The sequence below is a fragment of the Chlorocebus sabaeus genome, chromosome 10, assembly GCF_047675955.1.
Source record: "Chlorocebus sabaeus isolate Y175 chromosome 10, mChlSab1.0.hap1, whole genome shotgun sequence".
NCBI lineage: Eukaryota > Metazoa > Chordata > Mammalia > Primates > Cercopithecidae > Chlorocebus > Chlorocebus sabaeus.
Genome location: NC_132913.1, coordinates 89,156,076 through 89,179,551, shown reverse-complemented (window position 1 = coordinate 89,179,551; position 23,476 = coordinate 89,156,076). Strand labels below are relative to the sequence as shown.

General features: G+C 40.7%; 1 protein-coding gene across 7 annotated transcripts in view; it reads left to right on the top strand.

Moving 5' to 3' along the window:
- Positions 1-13,030: 13,030 nt before the first annotated feature.
- ALS2 (alsin Rho guanine nucleotide exchange factor ALS2) overlaps positions 13,031-23,476 on the top strand; it is an 80,199-nt gene continuing 69,753 nt past the window's right edge. For 2 of the 7 annotated variants that reach the window (XM_073019936.1, XM_007965859.3), the window contains exon 1: positions 13,035-13,168. The gene's annotated coding sequence lies outside the window, so the exon portion shown is untranslated. The other 5 variants (XM_038001741.2, XM_007965862.3, XM_007965864.3 and 2 more) reach the window with 5 other exon arrangements.

Sequence of the window (23,476 nt, the reverse complement as noted above, 5' to 3'; positions counted from 1 at the left end):
ACTTTTTCTACTTGATTCAATATGTGGGAGGATATTTTGACATCCATAAGTATAAAGGCACACATTGTTCCTTCCGCCTCGGGCTCCCATACGGCTGGGCAGGGTGCTGTTTCTGCTCACCAACCCCTTCTTCACTGTGCCCCATAACTCCACAGTGTCCGTGGATCTCTTGGTCCTGGTACCCTGAAACATGCTTTTCTTTAAGCACCGATATTCAGGAAAAATGACTCACTCCATACCAAGGGTTTTTTCTTCTCATTTTCTAAATTACAAAATACTGCAAAACCATTGCTTTCAGCTAAGAATGACATCATAAATCAGTAATCGTAAGTCAGCCCAGGAACTAAACCATTATTAACCTCACTGTTTCTATGGGAAAACAACTCACTTGCAAACAAATATCTGAGGCATGATTTTTTGGTAGTTAGGGGGACTAATGCTTTTAAAATAAAAACATACATAGAAATGTATGTGTTGTGCATTGTAATATGAAAAAAGAAGCTCTTTAGCCCTAAACTACTGCTCTTAAATTTTAGAAAAGAAAAAAAAAAGAAAGAAAGTTTAAAAAGAAAAAAACAAACCAGGGTGCTTGTAATGCCCAGATTGAGATCAGAATGCTAGGCCATGTCAACAGCACAGGCTTTGCCAACAACACTGAGACAAGAAAAGAACAAGACGGAGAAATATAACACCATTAGGCACACATTGCATAAAACTATTCAGATATAGAAGGACATTTTATTTAAATCTAGATATTTACTTTTAATTAAAATATTCTGGCTCCAATGTCTAATTATTTATGTCAATATAGGATTTATGAATGTGTCTCAACAAGTCTCAAACAGCATGTGCTTCCATTCTAAAAATAGCAAGCTAGCATCTGCTTACCTGCAGCTGGTGATCAGTCATTCAATCCACTAATTATTTTTTGGTATGAGATGAGTAGAAGCATTGCTATTTAAATCATTCCTCCAAATTACCGCATGTCATCAACAGGTCTTTGCTCATCATTTTGGGCTTTATCTTCTTGCATGAAGTTTAGCCACATAGTAAAATACTCCCAGATATCAATGAGGGGTAAGTGCCCCTTTTCTAAGGTCTCATCCACTTAGAATCACAGCATATATATTTTAAAAACAATAGTCTAAGTTGTTCTTAACTACCTTGTTTAACTTGAGAGACGAAATGTAATCTAATTCAGTAAGAATAAAAAATGTAACATGCACACACACACGCAGACACACACACACATACACACAGTCTCTATTTTAATAGTTAAGTTGATTAAGGTACCCAGACTACAACTGTACTTTGAAAGCACAGAAGATCTTTTGGTGGTTTATTTTTTTAAATGCCTCTTTGACCATTTCTGATTAAACATCCTCAAAGGTCCCCTACTTACCTATGGAATTAAGTGTCAATTCCTCAGCTTGGCTTCTAACTACCTGACTCTATTGTGCCCTACCTACCTCTGTTCACAGGAGCCACACCAGTAGCTTCTCTTTCTAACCAACCTCCCTTGCTCATCTGACTGAACCTTCAAGTGTTTCTCATCTGACATGTTCCCCTTCCATTGTGCCTAGCCCTCCTTCAAGTCCAGACTGAGGTGCCATCTCTGCTAAACCTTTCCTTGCTTCTTTGCCCTCCCCGCCCCTCCCCAACACTGACTTCCCCCAAGGCGGAGCTCTGGGTCACTCACTGACTGATATGTGCAATCCCTTTTTTTTTTTTTTTTTTTTTTTTTTGAGACGGAGTCTCGCTCTGTCACCCAGGCTGGAGTGCAGTGGCACGATCTTGACTCACTGCAACCCCTGCCTCCCAGGTTCAAGTGATTCTCCTGCCTCAGCCTCCCAAGTATCTGGGATGACAGGAGTGCACCACCACACCCGGCTAATTTTTGTATTTTTAGTAAAGACAGGATTTCACCGTGTTGGCCAGGCTGGTCTTGAACTTCTGACCTCAGGTGATCCCCCCACTTTGACCTCCCAAAGTGTTGGGATTACAGGCGCGAGTCACCGCACCCAAACCTGATTTGTTCTTTCTAATCCTTATTTTTATTGTTTTCCTCACAAGATGGTAAGCACACTATCAGGATATAAACTAGATCTTCTACCTCTTTTAGAGTCCTAAGAAACGCTTGTCAAATTAAATAAGAGTACTTATATAAATGTGAATACACCTCTCCCACACACGCACATATACATACACACAAGATGGGCTCCTGGAACCAATGTTTACTTAGTATTCATTCTGATCCCCCTCTGAGGCATATCCCTGTTACCACCCTCCCATGAATCTTGTCCTCAGTTTTTAATACTGGCCTTCGCTGACCCCGTTATTTCATTTCTGTTATCCTCTATCATCCCTTTCTTAAACCTTACTTTTTATATTAGTCCTGAACTCTACTTAACACCTTAATTTGTCCGGGTGTGGTAGTTCACACCCGTAATCCCAGCCCTTTGGGTAGGCTGAGGTGAGAGGATCACTTGAGGTCAGGAGTTCAAGACTGGTGTGGGCAACATAGGGAGACCCTGTCTCTACAAAAAATCAAAAAATTATCTGGATATGATGGTACCTGCCTGTGGTCCCAGCTACTCAGGAGGCTGAAGCAGGAGGATCACTTGAGCCCAGGAGGTCGAGGCTGCAGTGAGCCATGATGGTGCCACTGGACTCCAGCCTGTGTGACAGCATGAGACCCAATATCAAAAAAACAATAATCAATTTTCTGGGTGTAGTGGCAAGCAGCTGTAGTCCCAGCTACTCAGGAGGCTGAGGCAGGAGGATTGTTTGAGCCTGGGAGTTAGAGACTGCAGTGAGCCATGGTTGCCCCACTGTACTCCAGCCTGGGTGACAGAGTGAGACCCTGTCTCAAAAAATAAAAAATGAAATAAAAACACCTTGATTCATTGGGGTTGAAGGAGGGAGAAAGCAGAGTATTTGGAGTTTGCAGACCTGGGTTTGAGTCCCTCTCTCACTTAGAATAGTTAAATTAACTTGGACAGGTCACTGGGCCTCAGTTTCTTCATCTGTATTTTAGGAATAATTATTCCTAGGATGGGGCTGTTGTGAGGATAAAATGCACACACAAAGAAGTTTGCAAATAGTACATTAAAAATATATTATATTGCAACATTATAAAAATTAGTCCAAATATCATCACCTCCCAAAGGCTGCATCACATACCACTCCACACTTGTGGATCACTCTGGGGCAGAAAAGCCATTGCCTTCAGTCTTTTTGCCATTTGAGACCAGGAAGATCCTTGTCTTGTCTTGCATGACTTCTAAGGATAGGGAAGTGGGAGGAACTCTCTTCAATTCCTCCCAGTGGGCAGCCAACCAGAGGATGTGAACTATAACCAATGGCAACCGGGTAGGTGACAGAAAAGGCAAGTACTTATGTCTATCTCAATGAACTGCATTTCAACAAATTGTTAAATTGCTGAATCTCAATAAATGAATTCATCGAAAAGTCAGTAAAGTGCAAGGCACTGTGCTAGACTTGATAATTTAAAAATGAGTAAAATTGTCTGAGAGCTTAGACTCCAATAAGAGAGACAGACAGGTTTGTAAATTAGTGTTATATATGCCATGATAAAAGAACTTATATTTATAAGTATATTTGATCCAGACTGTGCACTCACAGTATTGAGTCTATGACAATATCTAGAGAGATATATTTGGATATCTTTTCTGTTTTCCTTTTAAGGTCAGATTCTGTCCAGTAGAAAATCTAGCTTTGCTGTCATACTATCTGTTGTCATCGTTGTTTTTAAATGCTTGGGTTTATAGTATCTACGCTGTACCTTGACCCTATCCTCTCTAGATACCACCCCATGTTTTGACTCCACAGCAAAACTTGAAGGAGATGTCTTCGCTTCCTCACCTCCTATTCTGTCTTTAACTCACCCCAATAAAGTTTCTGTGTTTATTGCTCTAACAAACCTGCCTTTGCCAAGTCACCAGAAATTCCATGTTATCAAAATCCAAAGGCTACTTCCAGATCTTACTTGTTTTACTCTTTGGTGGCATTTAGCACCATAATCGTGCCACCCTTTATGAATGCCTCCTTGATTCTGTGAAGTGGACACTTCCTCGGTTTTCCTTCTGCCTCTCTGGGGATTCTTCTGCAACCATCTTTGCTGATGCCTCCTCCCCTGCTCAACTTCCTAATTTGAGTGGACCCAGTGTTCAGTCTGGGCCTTTTCAACACTTGCTTATCTGTACTTTGCTTCTAGATAACTTCATCTAGTCCCTTGACTTTGAATGGCACCTATCTATGAATAATTCTCAAATCTCTATCTCCAGCCCTGACTTCTCTCTACAACACTAACTGTCAATTTGACATTTCTACTTGACTGCCTAAAAGGTATTCCAAAGTTTAACAATATGTCAAAAACAGATTTCTCTAACTGTGCAGAGATGGCTTCTCCTTAGTTTTCTCCAGTTCAGAAAATGGTATTCCCATCAATGAGTTACTCAGGAAAGTAAACCCAGGCAGCATACAAATAAAATCTCACATCTAATCCATTAGTAAATCATGTCAATTCTACTTCCAGAAAATAACTCAAATCTATCTAATTCTCTATTCATACAGCTGTCTCTCCCTAGTCCAAGCATCACCATCCCTCATCTGGCCTAATGCAATACCTTCTGCTAGGTCTCCGTGCTTCTGAAACCACCTTTGCAAAAATCACAACTGAGGAAATTATGACAGTGGAAGCGATCAGACCTGAGCGACTCCATCTTGCTTCTAACCTTTCAACTGTCCTTGTTCATTCCTGGGTGAAGGCCGAACTAACTTTGGGAAGGAATTCAGTTCATGGTTCGACTTTGAAACAAAATTGATAATTACCCTTTCATGAAAAAGGGCCCCTTCTTGCCTGAGGACCAGTTTGCCTTTGCAAGACTAACAAATTAGTTATAAGACTAGAAATTAGGTTTAGGAGTCATGCAGCCTGTAGCTCCAAGAGTCTGAACCTCCCCACATTGCTCCTGGGGATAACATTACTATTATAAAACCTAAGATCAGTGCTTGGGATATTTTGCAGACCCTACACTGGATGGATCAGCTGACACCGCCCGGACCCATAATCTAGCTCAACCAGTTCTGCCATCCCACCCAGGAACAGAAGACAGTCAGAAAACCTCAAGTCGACCCCCTATGATTCCATCTCCAACCTTACCAGTCAGCACTCCCCACTTCCCAAACCCCTACCTTCCACTTTGTCTTTAAAAGCTCCAATCCCCAGAGACTGATTTGAGTAATAATAAAACTCTGGTCTCCCGCACAGCCAGCTCTGTCTGAATTACTCTTTCTCCATTGTAATTTCCCTGTCTTGATAAATCGGCTCCGTCTAGGCAGCAGGCAAGGTGAAGCCACTGGGAGGTTACTTCCTTCCTAAATTTCCTATAATCTATTCAGTCTGAATGAATTTAAACAAATAATATTAATTTTATGAACTCCTAACTCTTAAGTAAACATCTTTTTAATATTCTGTGTAAGGAAATGGAAGTTCATGTAAAGCACAGGCTAGAATGAACTCCAAAAAATACAAATCAGGTCAGGTCATTCCCCCACTTAAAACTTTCTGATGCATTTAGGATAAAATACAAAGTCATACCCTGGCCTACCAACCCCTACATGATCATTGCAACCCCATTTTGTGCCACTCTTCCCTGTCACTCCTTCTCTGCTAGCTATTTTTGGCCTTCTGTTTCTCAAATACAAATGATTTCTCCCTTCAGAGAACCCAGCAGGATCTTGGACTAGATGCTTTCCATCTTCACAATCTCTAAATAGAATGAGTGTCTCAGGGCTCAGGCTTCAGACTGCTTCTCTTTTCTATCAATGACTTCCAATGTTATATCTCCAGCCCTGATCATTCTCCTCAACACCAGACTCCTATCCATTCAATGCCTAGTAGCCATATAAAATATTGCCATTTTCTGAACATGAAAACCTAATACTTCCTTCCTATAGCCTCCACCATACTCTTTTTCCAGTCTTCCCTGTCTCAGTAAATGACAGCCCACCCTTTTTTTTTTTTTTTCTTTTTTTGTGACGGAGTCGAGTGCAAGGTTGCTCACTGCAACCTCCGCCTCCCAGGTTCAAGTGATTCTCCTGCCTCAGTCTGCCTAGTAACTGGGATTACAGGCAGATGCCATGACACCCAGCTAATTTTTGCATTTTCAGTAGAGACGGGGTTTCACCATGTTGGTCAGGCTGGTTTCAAACTCCTGACCTCAGGTGATCCTCCTGCCTCAGCCTCCCAGAGTGCTGGGATTACAGGTGTGAGCCACCGTGCCCAGCCAGCTCATCTTTACCAATTAAGGCCTTTACTCAGGCCTTAATTCTTTCTTTCAAAGCTCATTTCTAATCAATGAGCAAATATGGCAGGCTCTACCTTCAAAATACATCCAGAACCAAATTGCTTTTTACCTTTCCTCCGTTGCTGCTTGGGGCTAAGCCATCATAACCATCTGCAACTATTAGCCTCTTACTGATCTTTCTGCTTCCACTCTTTCACTCCTACATTCTGTTCTCTACTCTCCACAAAGCAGAAGAATCATCCCTTGAAAAAGGGAAGCCAGATTACAAAACCCTCTGTGAAAAGGCCTCCAAGGGTTGCCTGTATCACTCAGATAAACCCATAGTTCTTTTCCTGGTCCTATTACCAGATCATTATCTACTGGCTCTTATCTCTCACCTTCCCACTCTTTTCTCAGCTCTAGCAGCACCGCCCTCCTTGCCTTTGCAGTTATGTCCACGTGGTTTATGTCCTCACTTCTTTACAAGTCTCTGTTCAGATGTCTTCTTAAAAGAGAGGCTTTCCCTGTCCCATTAATATAAAATTAGGCCTTTGCCTTCTATTTCCCTACCTTTCTTTGTTGCTCTCAATAATAACAACACACATAACACTTACTATGTACCAGGTACCATGCATAGCACTTTACATATTATTGGGTCATTTAAACCTCACATCACTCCATAAAGTAGGTGACATTACTATCCGTTTTCTGGATGATGAAATTGAGGCACAGGGAGGTTAAACAAATTGTGTCACAAAGCTGGAGTTGAAATGTGAATGCAGGCTGTCTGGCTCAGCATGGGCTTTTAGCTACCGCACTATTTTGCCTCTTTATAGCACTGGTCATTACCATATTTTAGATTTGTTTATTATCTCCCACTCTTCCCACTTGTTTCAGTTATTGCTGCATAACCAAGCACCCCAAAACTCGGTGGCTTAAAGCAACAACTTATTATTTCTCAGGAATTTAGGTCAGGAATTCAGGAAGTGCTTGACTAGGCTGTTCTTCTGCTTCACTTGGCATTGGCTGATGCCACTCATTCAGCTGCATTCAGAAGGTGACTGGGCCGGCCTGGAAGGTACGAGAAGGTTTTACTCATATGTCTGGTACCTCAATGTTTATCCATGTGACCTCTCTCTTCATATGGCTAATCAATCTGGAGTATACCATGGAAGCTGGCTTTTCAGAGAGAAACATGGAAGCTGCCAGTTCTCTTTAAGGCCTTGATTCAGAACTTCATTATTGCCACATTCTATTACTTAAAAAAATAAAAAATCTCAAGGCTAGCCTATATGTGTGGGGAGAGGACACAGGTTCCATCATTTGATGTCAGTAGTGATGTTTGTATGCATGGAGGGAGGAAGTGATGACTTCCATGTTGAGACTGTCTTCCACACCACCAGAGTGTTTGTTCCATAAGAACAGGGACTCGTGTCAATTTTATTCATTATTATGTCTTTTCAGTGCCTAGAACAATGCCTGACACATAATAAGAATGTAATAAATATTTATTTTGTCTCTGAATTTAAGGGGCAGGTGAAAGAAGGAGTCTGCAAAGGTAAAGGAAAGGTCTGAAGGAGTAGGGGGGAAACTCCTGCTATGACTCCTGGAAGGAGTGTGTCTCAGCAGTCAAGGAAGAAAAAAGTGAAAGGAAGATATGATTGAGAACTAGACCTTTAAAAAAAAATGTTTAGGGATGGGTGCAGTGGCTCACACCTGTAATCCCGCCATTTTGGGAGGCCGAGGTAGGCAGATCCCTTGAGATCAGGAGTTCGAGACCAGCCTGGGCCACATGTGAAACCCCATCTCTACCAAAAATACAAAAATTAGTCAGGTATGGTGGTATGCACCTGTAATTCCAGTTACTTGGGTGGTTGAGGTGGGAGGATCACTTGACCCCAGGAAGTCAAGGCTGCAGTGAGCCAAGATGGTGCCACTGCACTTCAGCCTTGGTGATGGAGCAAGACCGTGCCTAAAATAAAGTTTAAAAGCTTTAAAAATAAGCAAAGAGCATACGATTAAAAATTTAAACAGCACAAAATGGTATAGAGAGAAAAGTGAATTTTTTTCTCCCTCTTGTTCCCGATTTCCCTCCCCAGTGGTAGCCACTCTTTAATGTATTCTTTCAGAGCTAATATATGCATATACTAGGATAAAAATATATGTTATATCCATCTATTTGTTGATAACTAAAATTAAAATCCTGAGCCCCCCAATCAACTGAATGGACCCTCTTTTGGCCAAGGGGACCCCTGAGAAACCTTAAAAACTGAGTTCCTGGCATCAGCAGAGTCAGACATGCCTTGTTATAACCTCTCTCTTCTGTGGCTTAGACACAACTGACCAGCCGTTAAAATAGAGATCACAAAACTGATGGAACAGACTCTCTGTGGCAATAAGATACCAAATTACAAACAGGATCTAAGGCCACACCACGAAAGGGTTGTCATGCACCCCTGCACTTAAAGAATAACCTATGTTCTGGGCCAGGTAAAATGGCTCACACCTGTTTGGGAGGCCAAGGTGGGAGGACTGTTTGAGTCCAGGGGTTTGAGGCCAGTCTAGGCAACGGAGTGAGACCCTCTCTCTACAAAAGAAAAAGAAAAAGAAAAAGAAATTAAATTACCCGAATGTGGTGGCATGCACCTATAGTCTCAGCTACTCAGGAGGCTGAGGTGGGAGGATTGCCTGAGCCCAGGAGGTTGAGGCTGCAGTGAGCCATGTTCATGCCACTGCACTCCAGCCTGGGTGTCAGAGTAAGATCCTGTCTCAAAGATGAATGAATGAATGAATGAGCTATGTTCTAACTGCCTAAGGTTTCTTTTTCTTTTTTTTTTTTTTTTCTCTAGCAGTTAAACAAGTGCTGGCATTGAGATAAGCAATATTAAAACAATTGCGGCTCATTTACCACCAGATGCTGACTACCTGAGCCTCTGTCCCACAAGCCATAACCACAGCTTTGATTGGACAAGAGACTGATTTCAGTAACTTTCTCCTGATAAGAGACCACCGACCATGGACTGGTTCTGGCTAGTTGACAGTGGCTGACCACTTGAGTGCCTTTGTATTCCTGCTTCACCTTCAACATTAAATGCATTACATAATTATAATTGCCTTCTATATCAAAATATTATAATTACGTAATGCAATTAATGTTAAGTCTCTACCCCAAAGTGAACATGGGATGCATGTGACATGCATGCTATTCAGTAGACATGTGTCAGGACCCCCCAGAGTGAATATTCAATCTGTTGAATGTGTATGTTTAGCCAACCCATTCAGCATAAAGCTCCTGCCTCAATCCTTCCTCCTCCAAAGTGCCTGCTAATGGTTTCTACTGTAGGCTATACTTCCAAGCCTGTCAGTATGGCCACCTTGCAGATTTTAACTCTTTATAAGAAAAGAAGTCTCAGCCGGGTACAGTGGCTAATGCCAGTAATCTCAGCACTTTGGGAGGCCGAGGTGGGCAGATCACGAGGTCGGGAGTTTGAGACCAGCCTGGCTAACACGGTGAAACCCCATCTCTACCGAAAATACAAACATTAGTTGGGTGTGATGGCATGTGCCTGTAATCCCAGCTAATCGGGAGGCTGAGGCAGAAGAATCACTTGAACCTGGGAGGCAGAGGTAGTAGTGAGCCGAGATTGAGCCACTGCACTCCAGCCTGGGTAATAGAGCAAGACTCTGTCTCAGAAAAAAAAGAAAAGAAATCTCCTTTCTAAATTCGTATATCTCAAATTTAGAAAGGTGATTCTTCAGTTTACACTATCTTCCAGCCTACCTATCTCTCTCCTGAAAAGACATACATAATACACAATTGGTAGACTACTATGCATAGGACTTAGCATCTAGTTTTTTTCTCTTAACTCCTAATTTCCAGATCATTCCATATCAGTATATAGAGATGATCTTCTTTATTTTAGATTGTTGCATAGAATGCTTCCATTCTATGATAGCACCATTAGATTACAAAATGAGAAGATGACTGTTGATTTCAGTAGACTTAAGGAAAGGGTGAGGAAGACTGGGAAGTCAGAAAGTAGAAGTAGAAAATTAAGTTGCAAAGGAAAGAAGGCAGAAAGTAAAAAAATTAAAGATGAGATAGGTAGCAGGTTTACACACTGTAAGTATATAGGAGTAAGAGGAGAGGCAGAGGTTGAAAATACATGAAGGAGAAGGGATAAGTAATGGAAATGTAAATAAAAAATGAAATTCTCAGCTCCCCAACCAACTGAATAGATCTCCCTCCACCCTCTGTGGCCAAGGGGATCCTAAAGAAAACCTCAAAAACTAGTTAAGGCCATGATGGGAAGGCAGATTGGACATACCTCATTATACTCCCTCCCTTTGGAGTTTAGACCAGCATTAAACTGGCCTAAACCATTTTCATGAAATGAAAATAGAGATCGTAAGACTGACAAAACAGACTCCTGTAGCAATAAGATTATCCAACTCCAATCTGACTATGGTATAGCATCACAAGACAGCGGACCCTGAAGAAAATAAAAATATTTTACCCCAAAATATATTTCTTTGACATATTTTGAAATGACCCTGCAAAGCTTTCTCTTTTGGGGGGAATCTGCATTTTGTACAGAATCCCTTTCCTTTTTCAGGTCTTTTCCTGATCCAGGAGAGATTTAACCAAGAGTCTGACACATTTTAAGGTCCTATAACATATGCTACCTGGAAGCTTCATCTACATAACAAGAACCTTGGCTTCCACAATCCCCCTCATTTTAACTCAAACATTTCTTTCTGCTAACTTCAACTCTTTAGGAAAAGCTTAGCTTTTTCAACCAATCATAAAGTCTCTGAATCCACCTATGATCTGTGTGCACCACCCCCGCCTTTTACATGCATTGATCTATGTCTTTGCCTATAACTTCTGTCTCTCTAAAATGTATAAAACTAAGCTGTAACCCAACCACCTTGGGCACATGTTCTCAGGACTTCTTGAGGCTGTGTCCCAGGCCATGGTTACTCATGTTTTGATCAGAGTATATTTAACGTCTTCAAATATTTTACAAAGTTTGTCTTTTTTCATCAACAGAATAAAGTCTTTCCTTTGGGTAGATTGGAAGGATACTGAGTTCAGGTGGAGACATTAACCTTGAGAGGACAGAACACCTCTTCTAAGAAGAAACAGGGAGAAGAAAAGGACTCCGTGAAAAGGAGCCGGGCTCGGTGGCTCGCGCCTGTAATCCCAGCACCTTGGGAGGCCAAGGCGGGTGGATCACTTGAGATCAGGAGTTCCAGACCAGCCTGGCCAACATGGTGAAACCCCATCTCTACTACAAACACAAAAATTAGCCGGACGTAATGGCGGGCACCTGTAATCCCAGCCACTCGGGAGGCTGAGGCAGGAGAATCTCTTGAACCTGGGAGGCGGAGGTTGCAGTGAGCCGAGATCGCGCCACTGCACTCCAGTCTGGGCGACAGATCGAGAGACTCCATCTAAACAAATCAAAACAAAACTGGTTGCAGGTAGGTTTTGTGGTAGTGGCTGGTGGAATTTGGGATTTAAGGAAATTCACCTCTGATGGTGAATTTCACCATCAGAAAAAAAAATCACTTTCCTCAGAGATGTAAGAAACAAAGTTTTTTATTTTTATTTTTACCAAAGCGGGTGAGTAGAGTTCAATAAGAGGTTAGAAGAGTGTGAGGGCTGGGAACAGTAGGGGAGGGGAATACGAGATAATATGAGTAGCAATGTGTAAACGTGACTGTTTTAGGCTCAGCAATATTGCGTAGTCGTATGTGGAAGTCCCGACTGAAGTTGGACACTTTTGGTTCGCAGTGGTGCCAATTCTCAGGGTTGTGTGATTTTCTGCACCGATCCAGGAGTGAGCAAGGTTGGGTGAACTGTTGCAGACTAACAGTTTTGCAGGTGGGCGAAGGATCAGGGAGGAAATTGAGTTGAGGGTGTTGGTGAGTATGATACAGGAGTTTCAGAACCTGACTACACATCTGTCGTTGATGGTCTAAATATCTGCAGGTTTGCAGGTCTAGCGATGGCACAATGCCTAGCAGCAGAAGGTTTGCACCCACTGTGCGACGTGAGTGGTGGCTCTGGAAAATCATAAAATCATGGGAGGACTTGGGAGTGCAGGCTAGGTGGGGTGGGACTGTGGTTGCGACAAACAGTGTTATGAAACTGCGCGGGACAAGAAAACTGATTTTACTGATTGCATATTGGGGAGTCCTACGGGAATCATTGGAGAGGCAATTCATTTTCTCCTATCCCACCCCATCTTTTGGGGTTGCAACTAACCAGTAAGTTTACACATTGCGGATACAATGGCACAACGCGGCCGCGAGGCGATGACGTCATTCGCGGGGGCGGGAACAGCGACCACCGTTAGGGTACAGTCCATAAAGGCAGTTTGAAAATATTTCAGCCTATTTACTTGCATACTTCCGGCCCTTGCAGTTTGAGGTGGTAACAAACGACTGCTGCTCCCAACCACTCTCACCACCGCCTGTTACCATGGAAGCGCTCGGGTAGCTAGGCTTGGACGACTCTATTCTACGTCATCGTCAAAGCACATCCCAGGACTGATAGCTCCGCCCTAACCTAAGGGAGGGGCTGTGCTCCCAAGTACGTAGCCTGCAGTGCCTAACGCATTCTCAGTAATTTTGTCCCCCAACAGACGCCGTCGACAGTCTCCCAAGAGCAATTCCCAGGAGCTCGGATTCCAAGAGCCCCTCCGCGCCCGCGTTTACCTTCGCTAGTCGCCCTGCAGTCCCGCCCTGTCCGGAGGCCCCGCCCTCCATGAATCAGCTGATCCCGCGGACCCACGGGGTTGCCAGGATCGCGCCGGATGCAGAGCACAGTGCTGCCGGTGGAGCTTCAGGTGAGCGAGCGCGGGTCCCGGGTTGGCTATTGGCTAAGGAGGGCTTATCGGCTGCGACCCCTTGTATGCAGAAGACCGGGGACAGGGAGCTAGGCAGAAGCTGTGGTCGAGGCCCGAGAGCGCGCTGCGGGGGCCTGCGGAGACGGCGCCCGCTTCTTCCCGGCTCTGCGTGCGATCGACTGTGCCTGCCGGTCCAGCAGCACCCGAGGCGGCCCCTGCCTCGGCCCCAGATTCTCCCACTTGCCACGGTCTCTCCCTCCCCAGACTGGGCTCCGCTGCAGTGGTCTCAGCCGCGTGAAATTCCTTCAGCCCCCCTCTTCCCGCCTCCACCCACGCTGCCTTCCAGCTATTCATTCATGAGAATTTGTTGAATGCCCACACTAGTCGCTGAGCTGATAAACTGCGGTCCGTGGCCGGGAACCCAGCTGATTGTCCCTGGCGGCCTTGCCACAAGGTGCAAATCGCGTTGAAGAGTGGACCAAGGGTTGCTTGAAAAGGCGGTTATGGAGAAAGAAAATGGCTTTGATAATAAGAATTAGTAGTTTAGGCAAGTCTTTGAGCGTATCAAGTGATTTATCAAGAGGAGAAGATAAGTTATTTTGAGAAGCGAAGCCAGGAAAATAACACGGGTCCTTGACGCTGGTGTTGGTCCTCGGGTAACAGGACTGCTTTGAAGACAGGCAACAGTAGACGAGTAGATTCGTACTATTGCTTAGGGCTTTGATGGTGGAAGAGGAAAAACACTCTTGTTGAAGTGGCATATCCGAGTACAGTGCTTTCTTTCTGGTTTAGGATGGAGAAGGAACTGACTGCTGTACCCAAATAAAGATCTTTACTCAGTTACCCTTATATTTGGCTGTACGGAATAAAATTGTGTGATATGTTTATTCTGAGCAGGTACGAAACTTCAGCAAACCTATTAGTCCCACATTTCCCCCCCGTTTATCATATGATTTGGAGTGACCGCTTGACCTTTGAGTTAATGAATAATTTAAAGCAGTGAAAAATTTGTTTTTGCAGTAAACTGCAGTGTTTTAACCTTAATAACGTAAACATAGTGGTTAAGATTCTAGGCTTTGCGTCAGAACATGCCCAGAGTCACATCCATTAACATCTTTGACTTTGGGCAAGTTATTTAATCTCTCTGCCTCAGTTCTCTTGCCTCTAAATTGGGGATAACAATGTTTTCCTGATGACAGTACCTTTACATGTAATGGTTCATGTATCATATTTATTACGGTGCCTGTTTTATGGTAAGTATTCAATACATATTAGCTATTTTTATAATTAATTCCTCCCACTACATCATGATCCAAACTGACTCTTTTCCTAAGTGATGGGGAAGGGAACTGAATATTTTAAGGAAGTAGCTATAAAATATGATTTCAAGTTGTTCCGTAGTAATTTTGGTATTCCATAAGGACATTTTAATGTGAAAATGATACTGACAGAATCCATACTTGGTTCGAGTTTATTAGCTTCTAAACTATGACCAGTATTGGCAGATTTAAAATTCATAATTATAGCAAGAAAACGTCAAAACTGTTTAACAGTGTTAAAATTTGAAAATGATCCAGAAAAAGGAAATACCAAACAGGTAAGTCTGGGAAAAAGAACAAAACTTGAGTGGCATTATGTAAGCCATTTATTTTTTAAATGTATACAATATAAACAGGAATCCCTTCTCTCCAAATTTCAGTTTTTCAGAATTTGGGCTGTCATTTGAAACATTTACTTTGGGCACTTTGACTGTTAAAGACAAAGGGTATGCTAAGAACTTCAATGAGTCTTGATGTAGTGTTTTTGTAATTAGGTGGTATCTCCTACCTTTTCATGAAAAATGTGGGTTTAAAGCAGTAGCTGCTGGGTCCATTCTAATGATAATCTCAAAAATGTGACTGACTTGTAAAAATCTACAATTATGTATTAATGTGAGACTAGGTAAAGTATGAGTTGAAAAACTAGGAAGAAAGGCAGAGTGGTGATTTTTAAGCTTGTGTAAAAGAAGGCCTGCTTTGGGTGCGTGAGGTACCTTTCTCACTCAGAGGCATGCTGTGAGGATTTGTGACTTTTAAATCATTTAGCTCTTTTTATAACTTGGTGGAATTAAATCTACCACGTATTTCAAGTGTATTCGGGATATGAATTTTCCTGATAGAATTTTAACAGATTTTTGTCACTTAACCCTTCATTGATGCCCAAACAATTTTGTTATCAGTAATAAGAAAGTACTCTGTTTTGTAGGGTGTCAGTCCTTAAGAAAATGTTAGGTAATCACCAATAAAATAGCAACAATTTCTGGCTTCTTTTTAGTATTGCATTTAATTTTCCTTTCCCTATCTCTTATTCCTCTGTATATGTGATGGTGCTTTCTTTAGCTTATAGCTTGTGTCTTGATGTTTGCCTGCATGTAGCTGAACTGATTGATCCAGGTAGGTAGAGGGAAAAATATTTAAATTGGTGAGATAGTAGTTTTTGGAGCTATCATGTATTTCTTTTAAATTTGAAGAAAATTTACGGTGTTCTCAACACCTATGAGAAAAAGACTGGGGTTTGTTGGCAGAGGTTCGCTTAACTGCTAATGAATTATGTCCAGAGAGAAGATCAGCTTTTGTCTCATTAATTCCACAAATTGATCATCTCATGTTTCCCTGAATTATCACATTTTAAATATTTTTCTTTTGAGTCATCACACAGTTCTTCAGTTCACATGGCCTCCCTGTTAGGAAGGGAGTGGTTTAGACCCAATAATAGCATTCGGGTGGGCTAATATTCACTCCAGGATTTTTTTTTTCTTCCACAGCCTAAATTTTTGTCGAGCCAGGATCTTAAGTAACTTGGGGCAATTGCCTAAGCAAACATATAACAAGGATGATTATAGCAGCTCTTTAAAAGAGCAATAAAGTAGAGCAATCCAACTGTAAAGATTAGTAGGGAAATGGATAAACTGGTTTATTCATGCAATTCAATACTATCTTCTCATAAAAATGAATGAGCTAGATCTATACTTACCAACATATATACATCTCAAGTATGTAATACTAGGTGAAAAAAGCAAAATGCTAAAGGATTTATACAGTAAGACGCATTTATGTACACTTTAAAAGCAACATAATAGCATGCATTATTTATTGATATGTGTATATCTAATGAAAGTACATAAAAGTAAATATAAAAATGTGAGAATGGGATACATTAACTTTAGAAATAGTAACTAATTCTGAGTGGAGCTTCTTCACCTCTGTTACTTATTTTTTCTTGTATTTTAAAGAAAGAGCAGAAGCCAATATGAAAATATATTAATATGTGTTAAAACTGGATGATGAGTACATGTATTTGTTATTTATTTTTACAGTTTTATGTATAGTTAAGATAGTTTGTGAAACTAGCACTTTAACATTTTTATTTATAATCAGGGCTGTTTCCCAATATGCTTGCTTTATTTTACTTTGTACCTTCAAATTAGGAGACTGTGGAAAAATAACTCTTCTCTCCCTGCAATAAGAAAGGAATGTGCCAGTGCAGCTCCACTGTGTAAAGCCTTTCTAAGGAGAGGAGACAGACCAATTATTTGGTCAATTTTGCTTTGCTGTTTGTGCTCCTGGGAAAATGCTTTCTTCAGGACATGAAGCCTGCAGGGGAATTAACATTCTAGAGATGCCTGGGAAAGGTAGGCATATACCAATCATGAACTCTGGAAGTATAGGGGAGCAAGTTGTATAATAAGGCCCTGAAAGGAATTTGGACATAGAGTGACTCAGATACAAAATTACTACAGATTTGTGTAGTATTAGCATTAACACTTTACAAAGCTTAGCTTGGTTACATTTTACTACAATGTAGTTACCTTGAGTTTATACCTTGAGTGCAAGTATCCTAGTTATTGCTCAAAGAAAATAATTGTCTCTGTAGATATTACTAAGTAACCTGATGACAGTGTGTTAAATTGTTGACTAATGAATAAAACATTTAGTAGCTGACCCCTAATGTAACCTCAGTATCTAAACTTGTGAGTTAAACAATATTTTCATTTCTAATAAAGAATACCTGCTACTAGCACTATTGAAGTAAGTGAAACTTGTATCACCAGAGTGATATTTTTTAGTGTGTATATTTCCTGTTTGGTTATGTGGCCCCTGAATGATCCTAAGCACTAAGTGTTATCAGTTAGTAAAAGAAGTCATCATACTTTGAACTGTAAATCTAATATTGCCTTTAAAAAATTGTGGCCATTTTAATAAGAGAGTAGTTGCAAATATTAAGAGAATAAGTAGTTTGTATCAGGACTTACCAGGGCATTCACTGCACCATGTAATAACAGGCACAAATAGTGGCAGTACCTGGGAATTTGAAATTCAGTTGTTAGTATTATAATATTCATCACAATGCATCGTGGGATTATTATTTAATAATCCTGAAAAATGTGTTTAATAATATAGAGTGGGTACAAAAAAGAGCTAAGTGGGCATTGCTGGGAACTTATTGTACCATGTTTACACACTTTCAACCCCTCCACCGTGGATAATTTCCCGTTTAGAGGATCCTCATAACCAAGAGAGTGTAGTTTCAGTAAGTTTCAGCATGAAATTAGCAAGGCATTAAAAAAGGACTGTAAAGTCTTCCTGTTTCTCATTGCACCAAAAGCTGTCTGTGTATAAGGAGAAAGGGAGAAAGGAACACTTCTCTGAGTTGTTTAACCCTTTTTAAAGTGACATGAGATAAAAGTAACTTCATTGTTAGGATATACCTTTAGCAAATTATATATGAGAGTTTCTATTAGGAGAAGACAGTTTTTTCTTTTGTATCTGATACTGAATTTTATTACAGGCACTAGAAATCTGTAGCGTGGAAGTCTGTGGATTGGAACTGAAAATCAGGGGCTGTATCTTTCACTCAAGCACTCGCTTAAATGTAACCAGCTTGTTCAGAATGATTATTATGGGTACAAGAGTATACCAATGAATAAGTCATAGTCTCTGACCTCCAGGAGCTTAAAATATATTTTGAATCAGTGACTTAGTGCATATCCTATTAGTAACAAAATTATAACTAATAAGTAGCTTTCTAGGCCAGTCTACTGAATATATCCAATGCCTTAATTTACTGAATTCCCTCACTCTGAGTCAAGATTTAAAGGCTCATTGGCTCCCATACTGGTATCAGGCAATGCTTTCTGTGCAGCAGTTAAGGCTGAGAGGTGTGGGGTTCCAAGTGGCCTTCTTGGTGGTTGGTTGGCCAAGGCTTCAGTGCAAGGAAAGTTTTCCTCAACCTTCCACAGTGGTTGGTGAAGGCTTCAGTGGCAGGGTATCCAGGAAGTAGCAGTTGTTGTTGGTGTATAGATTATTTGTAAGTCAGGTGTTTGAGTCAAAGGTTACCATAATCCATGTGTAAATGTTGACCTAGCCTCTAAAAGCAAATTATTTATTAAGCATTTACCATGTGTAAAATACCGGACTCTGTTATTGTTTACTGGATTCAAAGTATAAACTGTGGTTTACTACATTGTAATAATATGTAACCAACTCAGATTTTAAAAAAGAGGTGTTAATGGCTATACCAAATTGATGGTAATTTTGTATCCAAATCTCTTGTCACTCTACTACATTGTAATAAAATGTACCCAACTCAGACTTTTAAAAGGAAGTGTTAATGGCTACATGAAATCTATGGTAATTTTGTATCCAAGTCACCTATCACTCTATGTCTATATTCCGTTCAGGGCATTATGATACAGTTTACTCCCCTATTATTTTTATTGCCTTTCTATCTGAATGTCTTGTCATTTTAATCACTGATTGACATTACTCTTATAATTACAATTATTACTGTTGTTTTACTATTTTAAACCAGTATTTGAGACAGGAGAATAAGACTAGGAAGGCCCAACTTTGCTAGTGTAAATTAGCTTTCTTATGCCTTAAGGTACTGTGTAACTCTATAGAGAGCCATTATTCTAGTGAGAAAGAGAACATATTAGTATGGAAATTTCTTAAGGGCAGAAACTCATGTATTTACAGATATTTATTGAGTACCTGTTATACGTCAGAACTAAGCTGCTGGGATGTACTAGAGAATACGATATTTGTCACTCTGCTCTCATGGAAATTTTAGACTAGCATAGTACCTGGAACATAGTAGATGAAAAAAATGCATGTGGTTTCAGTGGTTGAAATTTAAGCATTTGAAAGTTATTATACTTATACTTATGACTCACAAATTTACCTTTCACCGATTTAAGCCAAAAAGACTTTATCCAGAAGATAGTTTAGTAGAGATGAATATGTAGGATCCTGCATGATTTAACTTTCTCTTTGCATTTGGGATAATAGACTCAACACATTTTTGTACCACATTTAAAATTTTTATTTATATCCTGCCTTGTTCCCAAAAGGATTTAAAGCAGCTTACAAAAATGTATAGCAGGGTGGGATAAAATAAAGAAACAGAATGAGTAGAGCCAGGAGGGAGATTAGACTATACAACATGCATACTGTGAAGTCCTCGTCACTTACAGGTACCATCATATGGAACCCTTATCCTCCCACCACAAAATTTATAATTCTGCTTATATCAGTACCTGTGATCTCGCTTCTTTCAAAAACATAGACCTTTCTTCTTATGGAAAACAAACAAACAAACAAACATCCCTCCGCATGTATTCTGGATGGCATCCTCCTTCACATTGTCTAGGACTTTGGCTCTGCCCACTGTCCTCATCATCCTTCTATCTAGGATCACAGTCTTTATCGTGCAGACATGTTCAGCTTCCTCTTGTCCCCCCAACCTCCAGCAAAAGAAAACCCTTCATTTTCACATTCCCCTCCAACTACCACTCCATTTCTTTGTTTGCCATTTCAACATTTTTCAAAAGGATCACCCATTGAAAATAAAGATATTTCCACATTGTCACCTCCCATTTATATTCAGCTTACTTCAATCTGGTTTTCAGTGCCCAAACAAACCACTGAGGTTGTGGCCATGCTTAGCAGTTACCTGTGTTGGCAAATCCAATGGACACTTTAGTTCTCTTACAAGACCCCAGCTGCCTTGACCTAATTGACATCCTCCCTGAAGTGCTTTCCTTTGTTTTCATGTGCCCATAGCAGACCACTTCTCAATCTCAGTCCTCTTTGTCCAGTCCTCATCCTATCCAACTTCCAGGCGCAGGAGCTCCTTAAAGCTTAACCCTGTGCTTTCCTTTGTCTTTCCATATACCTCAATGGCATTATCCATTGTCTTGTTTTTAAACATTATCCATACGCCCTCCCAAGTTTAGCAGCAGCTGAGATTTTTCTCTTGAATTCCATGCTCATATATTCTAACTGCTTACTTGATATGTACTCTTGGGTTTCTCACAGACATCTTGAACTTAAAAATAAATTTTATCCTACCAGAATCTTATCTTGGCTTCAGAATCCCATCTCCCTCACTCTTGCCCATTTCAGGAAATGGAGCCACCAACACACAGCTGTTTGAGGCAGAACCAGGGAACATTTCTGATACCTCCTTCTCCTTGATCCCCCACCTTTGTCTAATCACCGAGTACTAGTTGCTCTGCCTCCAGAGCATCTCTCATTTATTCATCTCTTCTTTACCAAACTAGCAGCATTGTATGAAACTTAAGAATCCAGGCTTCCTTCCTCCATTGAAAAGATGAGTCGACTGAGTATTTGCAGGCTGGATATTCCTTGCAAAAAATCATTTTGGTGCTCCATGAGTGTTCACCATAAAATTGGCTTAAAACTTTTGAAACAAATGTAAATCATCGTCATTAAAATAGATCATTGACCAGTGGCATTGGCTCACACCTGTAATCCCACCACTTTGGGAGGCTAAGGTGGGCAGATCACAAGGTCAGGAGTTCAAGACCATCTGGGCAACATAGTGAAACGCCGTCTCTACTAAAAATACAAAAAATTATCCAAGTGTGGTGGTGTGCACCACCAGCTACTCGGGAGACTGAGGCAGGAGAATCATGTGAACCCCGGAGGCGAAGGTTGCAGTGAGCCGAGATCGCGCCATTGCACTCCAGCCTGGGTGACAGTGCAAGACTGTCTCAAAAATGAAGGAAAAAAAAAACAGAAAAAGCATGAAAGCATCCGTGGACTGTCCCACTGGAAGCAATGCAACTCTCCAGTGTACTCTCTAAAATGAAATAAATGTTCAAAGTACATAAAAGAAACCAAGTTAAGTTTAAAATAGTTAATAAATGTTCAAAGTACATAAAAGAAACCAAGTTAAGTATAAAATAGTTAAAAGTTTTGAGACTTCTACTAAAAAATGATAGTAGTTGTTTTTGAATATAGATTCCTGGTCCTTTATTCAAAACCCTTGGGGCAAGATGCATTTTGGAATTCAGATTTACGTTTTGTTCTTTAGAATAAGATGCATAAGCCATATATTATATAACACTTCCTATAGGATCTGTAGTTCTGCCTTATTATATTCATATTGATATTTCTACAACACAATGTATGAATATTCACACTAAAGGGATACAAGTGATAAATAACCTCGTATTAGTTCAGGTCAGATTAGGTTTTGCCACCAAAGGCATTATTGAAAAAACTTAATTTTCAGAGCTATAGATTTCTGGTTAAGGTATTGTAGACCTGTAGATGGTTGTAGCTCATCTTTCTAACAATAGTTGGGACATCTAGACTAGATTTTTGTTGTTGTTGTTGTTAAGGGCACTTCCAGGACATGGTGTTAAAATGATATCCTTGGCTTATACAAGACAACTTATTTCTCTGTTAGATGTAACAGAAGGGTGTGTATCCAGTGGAGTCTAAAAGTGGCATCAGTTTATTAAGAAGCCAGGTTTGCTCTTTGTTTAAAGGGCCACCTGGGGTTTAATTACTTTACATATCACTGTGAAGGAGATGATAATTTGAAGGATAGAGTGGTATACTTTAAAGTGGATCTAGCTGTGTCCTGTGGCTCAGAAGGCTGATGTCTGGTTTGCTCATTTTATGGAGATGCCATTTATCTGTAGGGAAGCCATGCAAGGTAAGAGAGGGTCCCACAGTAAATGCTGTTTATGCAGCATCACATGGCTTCTTTATCAGAGCTGGTTAACAGGGCTATGCAGGAAAGTTACTGTAACAGAAGAAAAGCAGCAGAGTATAAGGCTCTTGCCCCTCTTGAAGAATGTAAAGACCTTAAAACTCCTGTGGAAGAAATATCCCCAGAGGAAGTCTTATGATTAGGCAATTTTATAAAAACTTAAAATGTTAAAGCAATGAAACAACATACAGAAATTTGAATGCTATTTGACTGGTTGAGGTGAGTCTTAATAAATTTCCTGGAGAGACAATCATAAAAATATTAGACAAAAGTTTTTCATTTACTTTCTTTTCCTGGATGGATACATAATTGAGAAAGAATGTTAGATTAAATAGAGTTGGTAAATACCACCCTTACTTAAGTATGTGAGGATAAAACTTTAATAACATAAGCTCCCTACATTTAGTTGCAATATTCCTTTTTAGTTATATTTCCTCAGCAATCAATTTTCTTTTCTTCATTGCCCTGTTTGAGTTTCAGGCAGACATATCTTGTTGGAAGATGTCAAACATATTGAACACCATTAAAACAAAATGAGATAGGGGCTGGGCATGGTGGCTTAAGGTGGCTCATGCCTGTAATCCCAGCACTTTGGGAGGCCGAGGCAGGTGGATCACCTGAGGTCAGGAGTTTGAGACCAGCCTGGCCAACATGGTGAAATTCTGTCTCTACTAAAAATATAAAAATTAGCCAGGTGTAATGGCAGGTGCCTGTAATCCCAGCTACTCGGGAGGCTGTGGCAGGAGAATTGCTTGAACCTGGGAGGTGGAGGTTGCAGTGAGCTGAGATCGCGCCATTGCACTCCAGCCTGGGCGACAAGAGCAAAACTCCGTCTTACTAAAAAAAAAAAAAAAAAAAAGAGAGAGAGAGAGAGAGAGATCTGTAAATACTGATATAAAAAGATGTCTATGAAATAGTATATTAGTTTTCTACTGCAGCTGCAACAAATTGTTGCGAACTTAGTGGCTTAAAATAACACAAATATATTACCTTCAAGTTCTGTAGGCTGAAAGTCTGACACAGGTCTTGTAGCCTAAAGTCAAAGTGTCTGCATGGCTGCTTTTTTCTGGACACTCTAGGAAAGAATCATTTTCCTTGCCTTTTCAGCTGCTACCTGTCATCGCATTCCTTGGCTCATGGCTGCCTTCTCCCATGTTCAGTCAGCAGTGTAGCATCACCTCTGACCCTACCTCCATCATCATGTCTCTTTGATTCTCCTCCTGCCTCCCTTTTGCAGTTTTA